At 40.1% G+C, this 17803-nt stretch overlaps 1 protein-coding gene across 1 annotated transcript in view; it reads left to right on the forward strand.

Moving 5' to 3' along the window:
• DTNA (dystrobrevin alpha) overlaps positions 1-17803 on the forward strand; it is a 354755-nt gene that overhangs the window by 80685 nt on the left and 256267 nt on the right. The window lies entirely within an intron of this gene.

Genomic DNA, 17803 nt, shown 5'->3' on the forward strand with positions numbered 1-17803 from the left:
TGCTCTTGAAGGAGCTGGAGCACAAGTGAAAGATTAGCCGTAGGAAGGAAATGGAATACTTGTCCTTTGAAAACGAAAAGGAGTGACCCAATAAAGAAAAGGGGAATCTTTTAGGCAACTGGAAAGAGAAGTTAAATCATGTTGGACCGCATCTATTTTTTAATGAAACAGTGAGAAGTCAAGGGTGGGACTTCAGTCTTGAGCAGAAGAGGCAAAGTTTCATCTGTCTCAAGTGCATGCCTTACTTGTCAGGGTTCTGCAGAGACACAGAACCAATATAGCACGTGTATATGTATATATAGAATTTTTTTTAAAGAATCAGCTCACAGGGTTAGATGCTGGCAAATCCAGGGTAGGCTTGCAGGCTGGAGACTCAGGAAGAACTGATATTAAAGTTCAAGTCCAAAGGTTACCTACTGTTCATAGAAAGTCAGTCTTTATTCCATAAAGGCCTTCAACTGATTGACTGAGGCTCACCCACATTCTCGAGGACAATCTGCTGTATTCAAAATCCACCAATTTAAATGTAAGTCTTGTTCACAAAAAGCACGCTCATAGAAACATCTAAAATGAAATTTGGCTAAATATCTGCACACCCATGGCCCAGTCAAGTTGACAAAATTAACCATCACACATATGTTACCTTTGCTGCCTGCCTAACTCCATGTTCTTCAAGAATCAGTTCTCCCATCTCCTCAGAAAGCCTTCCCCATGTGCATCCTCAGGTGTTTGCAACCCCAAACTAAATTCCCAGACCACACCTGTTTGATTTCCCCCACTAGAATCTAGTCCCTGAGGATATGGATTTCTTTTTCACTTCTGTATCTTCAGCACCTCAGATATCACTAGCTATATCCTAAGCACTCGATAAAAAGTCGACGAATGTCTTTCAGTTTTTCTACATTGCATACTTATTGAAAACAGAGACAGTCTTGGGGCGCCTGGGTGGCTCAGTCGGTTAGGCGGCCGACTTCAGCTCAGGTCATGATCTCACGGTCCGTGAGGGCTGTGAGTTCGAGCCCCGCGTCGGGCTCTGTGCTGACAGCTCAGAGCCTGGAGCCTGTTTCAGATTCTGTGTCTCCCTCTCTCTGACCCTCCCCTGTTCATGCTCTGTCTCTCTCTGTCTCAAAAATAAATAAATGTTAAAAAAAATTAAAAAAAAAAAAGAAAACAGAGACAGTCTTAAAATACTTTTTTATAACAACACCTAGCACAAGTTAAGAGCCCAATAAATGGTTTCCTGGAAGGAATAAATGGATAAGTTACTTACCAAGTACTTACTGTGTATGTTTCCTTATCCCTGATTACTTTGATTTTATTCCAATATTGAAAAAAAAGTTTTTCAAAGAATTTACACAGATTTGCATTGCTGTACATGTGGAGAAATTATACTAGCAACTGTGGTTACAGGTCAAAAAATGCTGGTGGCAGGAATCAGACATCAGCAATTTTTAAAGTCCTGCAGGTGATCCTGGTGGGTGGGAATCCCTGTACCAGATACAGTTAAAGTAGGGAGGACGTTCAGGAAGGTTAAGAATAGCGAGCATCTCTGTGGAGGGCAAGGCCATATGGGGACACCAGGAAAGAGGCTTTGAGCAGGCTCCAGAGGAAGAGTAAAGGACACCTATAGACAAGAGAGGAGTACTAAAGAGAAAGGTATGGTATGTTTCAGAACCCTCTCTGAGAGGCGCTGGTAGCTCAGTTGGATAAGCGTCTGACTCGATTTGGGCTCAGGTCGTAATCTCACAGCTTGTGGGATCGAGCCCCACATCGGGTTCTGTGCTCTCAGTGCAGAGGCTGCTGGGCTTCTGTCTCTCTCCCTCTCTCTCTGCCCCTCCCTATCTCTCTCAAAATAAATAAATAAAAACTTTTTTAAAAAACCACTCTCCGAGTATTTACCAAGTACCAGGCACCATGCTAAGTACTTTACGTGGATTGCCCCTTGTCTTCATAACAGCCCCGCAAGGATACCATGTTATGTTCTTTTTCCAGATGAGGAAATTGAGGTTTATATAGTTTAACTGAGTTCCCCAATACGCCATATCAAGTGAACAGAACAGCAACATTTCAAGCCTGTGACTGTCTGCAAAGTTTATGTTCTTTCCACCACACCAGTGGTTCTCAACCCTAACTGCACAGTAGAAGCACCCAAATTTATGCCCCACTTAAGATCTGTTGTACGAGGATCTCTAGGTAAGAGGCCCCAGCACCTGTGTTTTATATGAAATCCCACTATATTTCTAAAGTACCGCCACGGTTGAAAACCACTACCACAAACACCATAGATTCTCCTTTGTTTTGCCAACCTTCACACTGTGGGCTCAAAAGTGCTTTCATCCAGAAAGAGACTTGACTCAATCAGTTTATAAATGGTCTGCCCCCAATTCAGATAAGGGAGCCTGAATGGTTACACATTTGCCAGGTAATTCGAGATGCCCTTAATAGGTGTCCACTTTGATGTTAGCAAGAGTTTTATCCCATTGTTACTTTGAATTAATAAAAGGATTGCACCATGCCGAGGCTCTGACTTTCCACAAAGGTTCCTGCTCAATGCCGCTCTGCCTTTGTGGGTTTTATAACACAGCTGATGCTTTATACGTCCTACCTCATTCCAAAAATAGTTAGGTAATGCTGGGACACATACACACACACACACACACACACACACACACACACCCCACAAATGAATCAGGCCATGGTAGATGTCACGAAGCAATTGTTGAGTTTAATATCAGATTTTCTTCTATTAGTTTTGGATACACCCAACTCATTTTTCTTTTTATTATAAAAGCTTGCAGCTAATGTCCATGATCGCTCACTTCATGTGAAATAAAGTGCATTTGTGCAAACTCCTGAAGACATGTGAAAATTCAGTCAGGTATGCATATAAAAGACTAACCTGATAAATTTAATATCAATCCCAATAAGAAAGATTAGAGGAGAAAAACCAAAAATAGATAATATAGAGCAGGGGTTTTCCACCCTGGCTGCACATGAAAATCTAGGAGGACTTTTTAAGCAAATAGATGATCAGAACCCACCCCAGAGATTGATTAGACTGATCCAACTGGTCCACTTTGGCCTGGACCTTGTTACTATAAAAACTCTCTAGCTGATTCAAATCTACTGTTTTTCTTACCTTCCCCCAGACCTTCCACTGTTGTAAAAGATGAGTATAAAATGAGCATATTCTCATTCACATATTTACTGTCAAGGATGGTGATGATGATGATGATGATGATGATTAAAGGAGCTCTAATTGAATTTGCTATGTGCTAGGCCACTTTTCCAAGTGTTTTACATATAACTCATTCAGTGCTCACAAGAGCTATTTTATGAGAGAAATATTATTATCGTCTTTTTGCAGCTGAAAACCGGGTGTAGAGAGATTAAGTTAACTCAGTGCCAGACTTGGCAGGGGTGGAATGTGGGTCTAGAGTGTGCCCTGGCACCCCATGGTCTTACAGCCTCAAGTGAGATTATGAAATAACTAGATTCTCTCCCTCCCATCAGGTTCCCTTTCCTTCTTCTAGATGTTTTCAGGGTCTAACCTGGTACAGGCTCGCCCATTATTAGGTGACAAGGAAAAGGAGATTCCTCCTCACTGCCACCTAACTTCCATACCTATAGTATTTGCCTTGCAATGCAACAGGCCCAAGTCTTCAAGATCCAAGGAAATACTTCTAGGTGGTTAATCTGTGTTGGAAAGGAAACCTCTTAATTTCTCAGTACAAGGGAAAAATTTAGGGCTTCACAATCAGGCAGATATTAAGATTATATTTATGGACCCTTATTTATTAACCCCAATAATCTGAGTAACTTAATCTGACACTTAGTTTCTTAATCTGTTAGTGGAAATAATAATGCCTAAACCATTATTATGGTTTATCTTTTTGTACACTTACTTTCAATAAATCTGTTTTTTTTTTAACATTTAAAGCATATGTCTTTTAGAAAACATGTAGTTTGGTAGTGCTTTTTTATTAAGTTTGATAATCGAGTAGTTATTATATTACATTTAACGTAATGTTAGGTTAAGTCTACCATCGTGTTATTTGTTTTCAGTTTGGTTCATCTGTTTCTTGTTCTTGTGTTCCTTATTTTTTGCCTTCTGAGTTAATTAAATATCTTAGTATTCCCTTTTATCCCCTCTATTGCTTGTTTTCACAGTAAGTACCTTAGTGGAATGATTTTTCGCCCCAGTGATTGTATCTTGAGATCACACAATATGCACCTTTAACTTATCATTGTCTCCTTCAAAAAAAACATTACCAAAAGAACAATCCTAAGAAACTTAGAAAGTTGTAATTCCATTTATTCACTTGCTCTTCTTTGTTTCCTTTTTGTCTTGTATTTTATTCGCTCACAGGCAAATGAATAAGTACTCATAGGTAAATAAATTACAGTAAAACCTTGGATTGTGAGTAACTTGTTCTGCAAGTGTTCCACAAGACGAGCAAACATTTCTAATAAATTTTAACTTGATAAACAAGTGGTGTCTTGCAGTACGAGTAGTATATGATGCCGAATGTCACATGATCACAAGTGAGCCAATGGTTCTTGAAATTCGCTTTGATACACAAATACTTTGGATTACAAGCATGTTTCTGGAATGAATTATGCTTCCAAACCAAGGTTTTACTGCATTATTTTTGCTTTAAATAGTCATTAACTGGGGCGCCTGGGTGGCTCAGTCAGTTGAGTGTCCAACTTCGGCTCAGGTCATGATCTCACAGTCTGTGAGTTCAAGCCCCGCATCGGGCTCTGTGCTGATGGCTCAGAGCCTGGAGCCTGCTTCTGATTCTGTGTCTCCCTCTCTCTCTGCCCCTTCCCTGCTCATGCTCTGTCTCTCTCTGTCTCAAAAATAAATAAAAACATTAAGAAAAGAAAATTAAAAAAAAATAGTCATTAACTTTTGTATGTATGTAGATAGATAGATAGATAGATAAAGTATTTAAAAAGTCTTTAATACTTATCCAAATGTTTATCCATTTATCCATTCTGCTGCTTTTCATTCCTGTGTGTGGATCCAGGCTTCCATCAGGAATAATTTCCCTTCACCTTGAAAAAGCTCCTTTCTCATCTCTTTTAGTGCATATCTGCTGCAAATGAATTCTCTCAACTTTTGCCTGTTTTATTTCACTCTCACATTGAAAGATATTTTTACTGAATAGTGAAGGCCATGCTAACAGGCACTTTCCTTCAGCACTTTGCAGATAACTACAACTACATTGTCTTATGGCAATCCAGTGTTTTAGATGAAAAGTCAGACATTCTCAAAACTATTCTATCAAAATACAGTTATTCGCTGTATATGTCTTTTTTCTTTGGCTGCTTTCAAGTTTTACTCTTTATCTTTGTTTTTAAGCAGTTTAGTTATAAAATGCCTCACTATATTGTTGTTATGACTGGTCGTTTTGTTTGTTTCTTTCTTTGTTGTTACATTTTTCCTATTTGAGTTTCAGTTAGCTTTTCTCACACATGGATTGAAATCCTTCGATTCTGGAAAATACTCACCTCTTCAAATATTTCTTCTGCTCCATTCTCTCTTTCATAGCCTTCTGGGGCTCCAATTACACATGTTAGACCATTGATATTGTGTTACAATCACAGATTATCTGTTCTATTTTCTTCACTCTTTTTTTCTCTTGGGCTTCAATTTGGATGATTTTATTGACCTGTCTTAAATTTTACTGATACTTTCTTCTGCTTGGTTCAGTCTACTGTTCAGCCCACTGGATGAATCCTGTATTTGTGGTACCATAATTTTCATTTTTGTCATTTTTATTGGGTTCTTTCTGATTGCACCTATATCTCTACTGAAATTCCCCAACTGTTACATGCTCCCTGCTTTTTCCATGACATATTTTCAACATATTTAGCATAGCTTTCTTTTTAATCTTTGTCTGCTAAGCTCAACATCTGTGCCATCTGTAGGTCTGCTTCTGTTGTTTGCTTTTTTTTTTTAATTTTTTTTAACGTTTATTTATTTTTGAGACAGAGAGAGACAGAGCATGAACAGGGGAGGGGCAGAGAGAGAGGGAGACACAGAATCCGAAACAGGCTCCAGGCTGTGAGCTGTCAGCACAGAGCCTGATGCGGGGCTCGAACTCACAGACCATGAGATCATGACCTGAGCCGAAGTCGGACACTTAACCAACCAAGCCACCCAGGCGCCCCTGCTTTTTTATTTTTTCTGGGGGGGGCACATTTTCTGCCTCTTCACATGTTCTATAATTTTTTATTGTGTATCAGCCTTCATGGTTTACATAGCAGTAAACAATAAACATTCTGAGAAAAGGGCCCACTTCTTCCTCAGTCAGACTGTTAATGTGTGGAAAAGGAGGTGGAAAAGGGGATTGAAATAATCTAATATGTTCTAGATCTGAACCCAGCTTTGCTACTGCTCTAGTTAAATTCAGCTCACCAATGACTTTATTTATTTATTTATTTATTTATTTATTTATTTTTTATTTTTTAGAGTGAGAGAGCGGGAGCCAGGGAGAAGGGCAGAGGAGAAAGAGACAGAATCTTAAGCAGGCTCCACACTCAGCATGGAGCCCAATGCAGGGCTTGATCCCATGACCCTAGGATCATGTCTTGAGCCGAAATCAAGAGTTGGGCACTCAACAAACTGAGCCACCCAGGTGCCACTCACCATTGACTTTAGACGTATTGAGGGAGGAAATAGGACTTTCCTTAGAGCTAGACTGAACTTGGCAATGCCATAGAGATGTCTTCATGCCTAGCCTAACAGCCAACATATATGAACCACAGGAAATCTCTCTCCCTCTTTCACACTCCAGTCCCCAGATGTCCAGGCCTGAAAACATCTCTCTCCACCATGTTGCCCTGACCTCCAGCCATTGCAGAGCTGCTGCAGTGAATGGAATGAAGATCTTTTGCACCTTCAGGAGATCGTTTTCAGCTCTCCCGCCCTGTCCTGGCCTGTCTCAGCTACCCCCAAACAGTCAGTGAAAGCCCGCAGGAAAGAGTTGGCAGGCAAGTACAGATTCTGTCTACGGTTGGGTTGCCTCCAAATTCAAATCTATGATACTGGCCCACTTGCAGTGGTTAAAAGTTTGTTAACAGTTGAGATGGTTGTTCACACTATCCCCAGCTTCCCCCATGTGCTGAGGGGGCTCCTTTTCTCACTGTGGCCCTGGGAGTGATAAAAGCTATAGAATTCTTCTCTCTCCAAGGAATGGTTAATCCCATTTTTGATATCAATCTATCCAGGTTTCTGTGGGTCTTCAGCTCTATAGTGGGTTATTTCAGACTCACTGCATCCGCCTCCCTACACAAAATATTATCCTTCATCCACTCCTAGTCTTCGAGGTGTGCATACCACAGACCGTTCCACGTTGGGAAGGCAGACATGGAAGCAGTCTCAGGGCCTTGTGGCAGAGAACTCCAGGGCCCAAACCATGCTGTAGAAGGGGATCACTCATTCTGCTTCTAACTCATAGATCTGTGGGGAAAGACACAGACAGAGGAGGACCTGAGCAGCAAGGAGCTCTGACGTGTGAGGCCCAGGGCAGGGCCTTCCCCCATCTCTTGGCTAAATCTAAAGGCAGTACTGATGATAACACAGTGTTTTGGACATAGGTGGGAAAACTTCATAGAGAGAGGGCAAATGTGGAAGGAAATTAAAGGATGCTAAGGACGACCTTTGACTCTTTTCCCAGAGCCAACTCTTTTAGCTGTAGAAATAATAGAACGTATGCATCTCCTCTCCAAGAATAGAAGGTAGCTTCAATATTGATGGGATACTCTGGAAGCAATAGGGTAAAATATGTCTTCTAGAAAGCCGGTGTCTCTAGTGGACATAGTATTAGCAGAACAAATACATAAAATGACTCCAGACAAAGCTGGCCTCAAATAACAAAATACCCAAATTAGGCCCGTATAAGAATAACTGTGACATCTTGACAGGGAAATGACATCACTGTTAGATTTTACATTGCCTTCCAACCAAAAGCAAACACAAAATGACTGCTGAGGTCGTTTTAAGACAATTTTCTTGTCTTGGCTGAGTTATGGTTTAATGGATAGTTTAGGCAGAACTTCAGTTACAAAAGAAATGCATTTTCACTTTTTAGGATACATAGATTTTGCATACAGAGGAATTGTTTATAATTAGGTATGTTCCTGTATTTAATTTCACAGATATATAATGAAAGTATTAATGTAATGGACTATACCCTAGTTTAGACCCTATGAAAGAGATAACTTTATTTCAATTAGATGTTACACTTCAGTGGATCTGATCTAGATACTTGTATACTTTGCTGGAATTTAGCTTTCATTTCAGCAATGTGTTCTTTCATTTAGCAATGTTGCCCCCCCCTCCCCCCCCCATACACACACAAATGAAAATTTGTTACGATCATTTTGGAGAGGTTGGAGAATTTGATCCCTTTTTAAAGCCATAAAGACATAATTACTGTTGAAATGCTGGGTGGAACACATACTTAATTTCACCCTCTCCCTCCCAAAGCTACCCGATACTGGCAGTAAACACAAAACACTAACTGGAATCAAGAAAATGGGAGAGCATAGAACAGCAGAGAGCTGCTGACCTATTTTTTTGGAAAATGGAAAGGGAATTGATTAAGTGGTGCTTGATTTAGCCGAGCAGAGACGTGGAAACCCAGGTACCTGCAGAGATGCCAACGGGATGCAAATGGAGAGTCCCTAGAGAAGCCCGGAAAAGCATGAGGAGTGAAGGCAAAGGGGATCGCTGAAGCTAGGGGTGAGATGTGGAGCTGAAAACAGGAAGTGGTTGAGATTCTTAACAGTTGGACTCCCAAATCCTGTCTGCAACCTGTGCAGCTTGGCAACTGCCTGCCCCTCACCCTGCAGGAGACAGGAGGTCACTTGCGTTATTCTCTGGAGTGACTTAACCAGAGAGGCTATAAACCCAGCAGGCTTGGAAACAGTGGCAGGTGGGCATCAGGTGTAATACTCAAATCTGTTGGATTAAGTGGAAATCTGCATGGTCAATAGTAATAAACTCACCTCTCTTTCAAACCTTCTTACCTAGCTTTGCTCCAGGACACTGGCAACAGAGCTTATCCCGCCTAGATAGCACATTGGAGGTGGGCTTCTCTGGAAGATCTGACTACCCTGGTGGGGAGAAACCTAGTTACCCTTGAGGGTATTTCAGTGAAGGTTCAGTTCTAATCACCTTACAGTAACACCCTAACAACCATGATATACTGCGAAAGCAGATAAGTAAGGAATACCAGATATGGAAGAAAGTCTCTGTAAAAGAGACCAAAGCAAACAAACAAGAAATTGAAGGAAACAATGACTGAAGGGAAGAGATGAAAACTTTAAAAAATGTTATCTTCTCATAGAGATTAGAAAAGAAATTATTTCCGTGAAACAAAACATAGTACTTTTAAAAAGGAACGATTAGGGAAAATAGAAATCTTAGAAATTAAACTAAGAATTAAACTCTTCCAACAGAAGAGAGGTGAGGAATTACTCCAGAGAGGAAGTGACAGAAAGATGATTGGAAGAGAAAAGATAAAAAAGTAGAGACTTCACTTAAGGGGTCCGACATCCCATTAAAAGGAGTTTACTTTCAGAGTAAAATAATAGAGCGGGGCACCCCGTGGCTCAGTTGGTTAAGCGTCTGACTCTTGATCTCAGCTCAGGTCTTGATCTCAGGGTTGTGAGTTCAAGCCCTACATTGGGCTCTGCATTAGGCATGAAGCCTACTTTAAAAATAATAATAATAATAATAATAACAACAACAATTAATAGTAATAAATAAAATAACAGAGGAAATAGAACTCAGAAATTGTTTAAAAAATATAATAAATTTGCCCAGAATTGGAATATATGAGCAAAAGTCCCTTGAGTTGCAAACAATCTGTAGGGAGAAAAGGGGGATCCACACCAGAGTGTACTGTCATGAGATATTCTAACACTGGGGATAAAGAAGAAATAGTAAGTGGGGCAGGAACAGAATGACCCCTCAAAAACAACACTAGAAACTAAAGACAGAGAAGAAATTACTTGAAATTTCTGAGGGATAAGAATTTCTAAACAATGAATTATCTAGTCAAGTTAGCAAGTCCAAGACAAGGACAACTATATTTTCAAGGGTTCAAGTTCTCCAAAAGTTGGTTTGTTCTAAGTATCTTTCTCAGGAAGCCACAAAGCACAGTCCCAGGATGACAGCTCAGTAACACCATTGACACCCCAAGGACCTCGAGGTTGCGGGGGTGGGGCGTGCTGAAAAACTAGCTGACATGCTTGTCTATTTTAAGAGGAACGCTACATTTCTAATGAGTCTGAAAAAATGTAATGGTGGGCAAATAGAAGTTGAGCAAGCAAAAATGTGACACAATACTAGTGTCAGAGGAAAAAAACACAATTGTGTAAAAGAAAGGAAATAGAGTCATAAATCCCGTGTGGTTTACATGTGAACAATATATGCATAGCCAAGATAACATAAACACTGATTAGTGCTTCACCTAAAATTGTTGTGTATCTAAACTGGGAGGATTAAGGGAAGGAAAGTGTGTGTGTGTGTGTGTGTGTGTGTGTGTGTGTGTGTCTGCGTGTAGATGAGAGAGAGAAGGAGATACTGAGAGCACACTTGCGGGAGATAGTGTCCATAAGAACTAAAGATAAGGATTTAGTAAGAGACCAATAGATAATATCTACACTGGGAAAATAAAAAAGAAGAGGCATATAAGAGTATCATTTAGGAAGATGGAGTGAGTGTCATAATTAATAGTTAAGAGTTGAAAGCGGCTGCCTCTGGGATTTAAGGATGAGGAGGGGTTGGGTTGGGTTAGGACATTCTTTAAAGCTCTACATTCTGCATGGCTTTTAAAAATATGTGCATGATTTTTTTAAATATATGAAAGTTACATTTTAAAAAACTGAATGCAGCGAGTACTGGAGCTCAGTGACTTTCACGCTATGCTTCCCAGGTTTCTGGAAGTTTCCACAGAGACTGCCTTATAGAAGAGGGAGCTCGGCAGGCCTCCCACATGAGTTTCTGCGAAAGGAGCCATGCCTTGTCATTGTTAAGTTCCAGTGAACTAACTTCTTTGAACAAAGGGTTCTATAGAAAACACCACCACCACCAAAGAAGTTTGGAAAGCACTGATTAGCCCTGTGCGTACCTGGAGAAAAACTGCTCCCAATCGAATAAGCTGAATATGTAACTATCAGACTTGATCCAGTGTGGCTTTTACATGTTATTTTCTTTTACCCCACAAAACATATTGTCCCATTTCTAACTCAAGAAGCTTGGAGTAGAACCGGTTTGTTTGGGTTTCAAATATGGATTGGATTTACGATTATGAAAATTTGCACAGATTTCAAATGATGACATTAAGTAATGCTAGTCTCGCTCCCAAACCAAACTGTACTCTCACTTCTTAAGAGGCATCAAGTGGGGCGCCTGGGTGGCTCAGTCGGTTGGGCGTCCGACTTTGGCTCAGGTCATGATCTCGCGGTCCTTGAGTTCGAGCCCCGCGTCGGGCTCTGGGCTGACAGCTCAGAGCCTAGAGCCTGTTTCGGATTCTGTGTCTCCCTCTCTCTCTGACTCTCCCCTGCTCATGCTCTGTCTCTCTCTGTCTCAAAAATAAATAAATGTTAAAAAAAATTAAAAAAATAAAAGCCATCAAGTATGGCATGTGCCCCCAGCGTTCAAATAAATGGTACAGCAGGGAGTGGTTTTCTATCCCAAGGATGACTTTGGGCGTTCTAGTTTTGTCTAGGGATGGATATGTTAATGATTTCACTCTAATTTGGGTTGATTTTGGTCCCACCATAGAAAAACGCTCCTACCCCAGGTTGAAGGAAAGGATACAGAATAAATCTTTATTTTTAACGCAGACGATTACCTGTATCTTTTGTCAACACGGAGTACTGATTGTTTCCTTGGCTATAGAGCCTCTCAAAAACAAAACATCCTTATCTTGGTGAGTTTAATCTAGGGAAAAATCATATGTTGAAACAGACGCTACTGAGAAAGCTCTTCCCTCAGTCCACCAATTTCTATCTCTCCCTGCCCCACATACGCAGTATGAAGTGGACTCATCTGTGGACTTCTATTATTTCTCAACCTAACATAACTAAAAGGTTCTCTGAAAAATAACTACATATAATTTTATATAAAATAAAATCTAGGGGCTCCTGGGTGGCTCAGTCGGTTAAGCGTCCGACTTCAGCTCAGGTCACGATCTCGCGGTCCGTGAGTTCGAGCCCCACGTCGGGCTCTGGGCTGACGGCTCAGAGCCTGGAGCCTGCTTCCGATTCTGTGTCTCCCTCTCTCTCTTCCCCTCCCCCGTTCATGCTCTCTCTCTGTCTCAAAAATAAATAAACGTTAAAAAAATTTTTTTTAAATAAAATCTAAAATGTAGATTTATTCATTTTATATCTTTTACATATTCTACATGTTTTACATGCATATCTCATTTGAGGTTGACAACATCTCTGAAATATGTACTATTATTCTCAGTGTAAACATGAAGATGTGGTTACCCTTGGAGTTTGACCTGTCCCATGCTGCATGGCTGCCAGGGGTAAAGGCAAAAGAAATCCTTTTTTTTTTTTTTTTTTTTTTTGGAATGTCTTTCTACTTGGGCCAAATACCTCAAAATTAAAAAAAAAAAAAAAAAAGACTAATTTTTATCAAAAGCTTACATATAACATAAACAGTGCTGGATTACATATGGAGAATGATCTACTCATTCTGGTTTGCCTAGGACATTCCAGGTTTTAGGACTCAAAATCCTGCGTACTGGGAAAACCCTCAGTTCCAGTAAAATTGGAATGGTTGGTCATTTTACATATACAGCTCGTCCCAAGAGACTGTAATAGATACCCATCTTGGGAACAGAGAGAGATACAGGAAACAAAATACAAGTGGAAGAAAGTGATCAAGAGAGTTTATTTAGACAAGGGTGTAGATGATTTCCTAGCCATACCAAAGAAAACCAATTTTAGCAACCACAATAACACAACAAAGCAATTAGCATTGACTTTTCAAAAATGTTTCTATAACCAAATGTATCTATTCGTTTAAGATCGATGTCAATATCATGCGGTGTCCAAAAGACACAGAAAGGTGACACTACCAGATCTTGAAAAATAAAGGCCTATCTTAAGTGTTTCATGAGAAGAGATAACAAACTACGCAGCCAGATATCCTAGGGCCAGACATCTTAAACTTCCCCTCTAAACTTTGCTCTCCTCCAAGTCTACTTCATCAAAGATTCTTCTCCCTAGTCTGGCTTACACCCTAGTACCTGCTTCTCCTGCCACATTCTGTTCCCTGTTCTCTTCCTTCGTTCTCACTGGTTCCTTTAAGTCACTCCTGTTCTTGGGTATTTTCCCTCCATGACCTTCTGACAATTAACATAAGCCCCCTTTGGCTTCTGCCCTGTCTCTTTCCACATTGGAGAACCTCCCCATGCCCCTACCACTCCCCTGCCAACAATCCACCTACCATCTGACAGACCCAGAGAAGAGAAATAGAGATGCCTTTTCAAAGACCAGAAGGAGAATGAGGAAGGTCTGCAACTGTTCTTGTTTGAATATTTTTGGGGTATGAGTGTGTGTACTCATAAATCATTTTGATAGGATTCCTGCTAGCTTTTACCTTTCCTCCTAATGCCCACAGAAGTTCCAACATAGTGAAAAATCATGGTGCATGTACATCTATATGCTTTGATTTTTAACCTAAGCATTAGCCTGTGTCTTTCTGTTGTCATCAAAAGTATCATTGTTCCCAGTTATTCTACCAAATATGTTATAATTAGTGTATTTAACATATGGCCCTTTCCATAATTAGGGCTATTTTCACCCCATGGACATTCAAAATGAGTGCCCATTTCATCCAATTTTTAAATTGGTTGGAATTTAATAAGATTATACATAACATGCTGCTGTTTTGAATGTCTTCCATATCTGCTGTTAGAGCCTCTATTTTTTAGTGAGTTTTTTAATGTATAGTTTTCTAATTTTTCTTGGGGAGTGTCTATTTTAATTACTTTCAAACAACTGCAGCTTGGATTTATTAATTTTTCCTTAGGAAAAAATAACTACTCACCACTCACCCTCCCCAAAAAAACCCCTCATTTTTGTATAGTGTCTTAGTCCATTCAGCCTGCTATAACAATATACCATTCACTAGATGGCTAATAAACAACAGGAATTTATTTCTTACAGTCTGAAAGCTGGAAGTCCAAAATCAAGACGTTAAAAAATTCAGTGTCTGGTGAGGGCCTGCTTCCTGCTTCACAGACGGCCATCTTTTTGCTGTGTTCTCATATGGTATAAGGGACAAAGAAGCTCTCTGGAGGTGTCTCTGGAAGGCACTAATCCCATTAATGAGGGCTGCACCCTCATGACCTAATCAACTTCCAAAAGCTCCAATTCCTAATGCCATCACATTGCAGATGGTGTTTCAATATGTGGGTTTTGGGAGAACACAAATATAATGTATTGCAAGTAGTATGTATTAAAAAAGTAAATTACATGCAAAAGACCAAAAAATCATCTGCAAAACCATTATCCTGAGAATATTACTTATGCTAGTCTTTTAAGGATACCAGCAAGGAAAAAATAATGGCGACCATTTACTTTCCATTAATCTGATTCTTTGTATGCCTGGATGCCTTACCGATCAACTGAGATCTGAGTTTGAACAGCTTACTCACCCCTGCAAAGAGCCTGCTACCAGCATTCGCCATCCACAGAACTGTGCTGATATGTCTATTTCTGGAGAATGGAGCAGAGATTAACTGCTTGTTCATGATAAATCAAGGGTATTTGATTTGCCTGTTACATGCCCAGTTTTCTTTGGAAGCCAGCCCTGGAAGCTGTTTTTCTGATCAAATCCTAACTCTCATGTTAGTGCTTATGACAGAGAAAAATAACATTTACTCATGATAAAGACTAAATTCTAGCAATTACAAATCTTATCAATTGCCTTGTGAAGGTTAGGTGGAAAAAAAAGAAGAAAAAAAATTCCCATTGTGTTCACTCGACCTTGGAGTTGGACTAATGCAAAAGCTGTTCTAAAATTTCCATGATTTGGGGAGCCTGACTTCAGCTCACTCAGGCAATGATCTCACGGTTCACGAGTTCGAGCCCCACATCAGGCTCTGTGCTGACAGCTCGGAGCCTGGAGCCTGCTTCAGATTCTGTGTTTCCTTCTCTCTCTTCCCCTCCCCCACTTGCTCTCTGTCTCTCTGAAAACTAAATAAAAACATTAAAAAATTTTTTTTAAATAAAATTTCCATGATTGGCATAGATGAAAATATAAGGGGAGATAAAGTTGGGAACCCAAGAAGATACCTGGTTGATAAATGTTGCACTGTAAGGAATAGCCAATAGCGATTCAATAAAGAAAACTATTCCAATTCACTAGCTAATATGAAATATTTGAAGGACCTAACATTTCCTGTTCTCTTTATTTTTCTTAGAAGCCAGTAAGCTCAACAGAAATGATCTTAGCAATATTTGCCATGTTGGTTTTGAGAACTAATCACACAGATACAACATTTATGATTTTTTTTTCTTCAGTAAAGGTACTCAGTACCTAATATAGCTTTCATAAAATCTTTTGGTTAATGGCTTGAAAAGAGATATTTTTCCCCAGACCATTAAGATCAATGCAAAATATATAACTATATCTGCAGTGAGCCAACATGTAATCATTTTCCGTAAGTTAGAACATATACTTTCACAAAAGCAGTTAGTTCTTCAGTTTCAAAAAACATTTCTTGAGTGTCAGTCAGTTACGTGCAACGTTCAGAGATACAGAAGCGAGTAGTGTGGCTGAATGTGAACCAGACGGCCTGCCTCCAACCCTGTCCTCTCATCCTAGTTCACATGTGTTTTGACACCATGCATTAGCCTTGAGGATGAGTGTTTTGATAGAGGGAAGAAGACACACAGGAATGGGACATGTGCTCTCTGGGTGAGTGATTGTTCTTTCCTATTTATTTCTGAATGCGCCTATCTATCAGCCTTGCACATAGCTTGAAATTTCCCTAAGACAATCAACTTTGGGAATAAAAATAAGGAAAGTTTCTTCCTCCTCTCCCAACGTCTTATAGTTTTTTTTTAATAAATTCTTTTTAAAGTTTATCTATTTATTTTTGAGACAGAGACAGAGTGTGAGCAGAGGAGGGGCAGAGAGTGAGGGAGACACAGAATCCGAAGCAGGCTCCAGGCTCTGAGCTGTCAGCACAGAGCCTGACTCAGGGCTCAAACTCAAGGACTGCAAGATCATGACCTGAGCCAAAGTCAGACACTTAAACGACTGAGCCACCCAGGTGCCCCTCTTATAGTTTTTTTTCTTTTTTTAAGAACATCTAGTAACAGGTTAAGGAGTGAACAAGCTGGTAGGACACCAATCTATATGGGAATAAACTATCACCAGAGTAAACTGGTAACGTGATGCCAGTTAATCAGATTTTTACTCATGGTTCCCTAACATGGTCTTGTTCAGATATGGTACCAGACCACCGAGATCAGAGACCAACCACAAACAAAGTGAAAGCTTTCTTTTTGGACGCAACCCTTTGCCGTTGAATATTTTTGAGATGTCTGTACAAGTTACAAGGAGCAGCTGTAACCACACCACTACCCGTGAGTCCAGCCAGCTGACACTTGCCTAGACTTAGCAGCCACAGCCAGATGAGATTTGGAAAGGCAAAATGCACAGGTTGTGGTTTGTCTGATTGCTGAAATTATAAATCCTTTATCAGAGCTTTCAAGAAGCTGTCTCGTCCATAAAATGGCATACAATAAATTCACTGTTTTGAACATGAGAGGTAAGTTATTTCCAGCAGCAGCAGCAGCAGCAAATCTTTTGGCCCCGGTGACCAGTAAATAAATATTAAACACAAGTTTTTTAGTAGTTCTTTGAAGGGACTGTCCATTATTAATCCTTATCTGATTGTATTTGAGGAAACATATCTTTGTCTCATTTCCAGTCACTCAGTTTTTGTTTGTTCACGTGTTTGTCTGTGTGTGTGTGTGTGTGTGTGTGTGTGTGTGTGTGTGTGTGTGTGTAGTCCTCACCAGTCTTCACCAGTTTGCAAGACAGTCCTGGAAAAGAAGACTCAACGGGGAGAGTCTTTGGCGCTCTCTTCTCCCGCTGTTTGCAATATAAAATATAGGATAATTGAAATCAGTTTTTCCACAGTTCTTATGAGGAAGGTTTTCTCTCATTGGAAAAGCCACAGAGTGAACAGCTGCGTTCCAGAATATTGTCAAGCAGGAAGCGTGACTGCTTCTTCTGCTGAAGGGTCCCAACCCATTCACTAATAAGGAAATTCAACTTTTAACACAACATTTGCCATTTTGCTTTGTTTTGTTTTGTTTTGTTTTGTTTTTTCTGCATGCGTAGCCATTGTAGGTAAAATTATATGTGGATATATTAAAACTTAAATGCTATATGACATCAAAAATATTTGTCATGCCCCCAAATATTCACTCCATTCTCCTCAAAGTTAAGAAAAAAAAAATCCAGGAAACTTACTTGTTTGTATTATGTGTACCTGGGGAAGTTTTTCACACAGAGGGAGCCACAGAACAAAACTTGAGCTGCCTTCCTTTCTGCTTCCAGGAATGCCAATCAGAGAACATTCTTTTTCAGACAGCCAAGTTTGGAAGTCAGTTGGTTTCTGGCAGTAACAAGGGGGAGGGGATGGCAGGAGGGAAAGCACAGTGAGTCCTCGGGCTGCCTTAAGCTTCCAAGTGTTTCCGTAATAGCCATCAATGAAAGCATCTCCTTTTACCCACGCAGAGACAG

This window comes from Panthera leo, chromosome D3, assembly GCF_018350215.1.
Source record: "Panthera leo isolate Ple1 chromosome D3, P.leo_Ple1_pat1.1, whole genome shotgun sequence".
In the NCBI taxonomy this organism is placed as follows: domain Eukaryota; kingdom Metazoa; phylum Chordata; class Mammalia; order Carnivora; family Felidae; genus Panthera; species Panthera leo.